A 1,271-nucleotide genomic window follows, 5' to 3' on the forward strand; every position below is an offset into this window, starting at 1 on the left:
GCCATCTTCAGCCCTGAGAGTGAGATATTCACTCTCCTCTTTCTTCAAGCTGCTGTTGTTAGTCCATAAAACATGTACCATGGAATAAAAAGCTGCATTTACTCCAGGGTGAGGAAAGAAAGGAGCCACCAACTCCCCGAAAAATCTCTGTGCCCCAGAGAGAACCTGCCCCTGCTGTTGGAATCACTGATGTGCTTCAGCTACAGTGGGGAAAGTATCTGCTCTCATGGGGGTATAGCTCAGTGGTAGAGTGTTTGACTGCAGATCAAGTGGTCCTTGCTTCAAATCCAAGTGCCCTCTAATAAGCCTCTCCTTATTCTTTTATTTTTTTATTTTTTTTTTAAAAAAGGGAAAACATTTTGATTTCCATTCTCCATTATAGCAAAGAATCCTGTGGCACCTTATAGACTAACAGACGTTTTGGAGCATGAGCTTTCGTGGGTGAATACCCACTTCGTCAGATGCAAGTAGTGGAAATTTCCAGGATTACTACTTGCATCCGACGAAGTGGGGATTCACCCACGAAAGCTCATGCTCCAAAATGTCTGATAGTCTATAAGGTGCCACAGGAGTCTTTGCTGCTTTTACAGATCCAGACTAACACGGCTACCCCTCTGATACTATTCTCCATTGTGTTCAGGAGCTCCACTATACGGGGATGCTTGAAATGAATGTAAACACTCAACATTTCACTGTCCAAATGCATAAAAACCTAGCACACCTGTCCATCAGCTGAAATCAGTTCCAATATCTGTGTCTAGTTTATGTTTTCGTCAATTAAACAAAGGGATCATATGAATGTACATTTGCAGACCCCTCCTCTCCAGGGCTGTGCTGTGCAGAAGAACAAGAACAACATCCAGTTGGGGTTCAGGAGTCTGACAAGCAAAGGCCACTTGGTGCGGGCTAAAGTCACCAGCACTTTGGCTCCTTCCCATTCAACCAGCAGCTGGGCCCCCAGGACAAGGCATGAGAAGAAGACAGTGGCTGTGAGCAGGAAAATAGCCACCAAGAAGCTGGCTAAAGCTGTCAAGATCCTCAGGAAGGTCACCATGCCCATGTCTAGAATGTACTGTCTGCAGCGGGGACCAAAAAGGCAGAGAAAAGCCCTCAAAAGTTCTAAGCTGCCAAGCCCCAGGTTGTAGCCTGATTTGTGGTGGGTTAGTAGGGTCGGTGGAATTTATCCATTTAATTTGATTATTTTTAAATTAATTAGTAATATTAATAATAATTAATGGATATTAATAATATGGATATGGCTTGCCAATGTG

General features: G+C 43.8%; 1 non-coding gene across 1 annotated transcript; it reads left to right on the top strand.

Annotated features, from left to right (window-relative positions):
• Positions 1-228: 228 nt before the first annotated feature.
• TRNAC-GCA lies at positions 229-300 on the top strand. Its single transcript has one exon. It is a non-coding gene; the product is annotated as a tRNA-Cys (tRNA).
• The last annotated feature ends 971 nt before the right edge of the window (positions 301-1,271 follow it).

This window comes from Mauremys mutica, unplaced genomic scaffold (genome assembly GCF_020497125.1).
Source record: "Mauremys mutica isolate MM-2020 ecotype Southern unplaced genomic scaffold, ASM2049712v1 Super-Scaffold_100033, whole genome shotgun sequence".
NCBI lineage: Eukaryota > Metazoa > Chordata > Testudines > Geoemydidae > Mauremys > Mauremys mutica.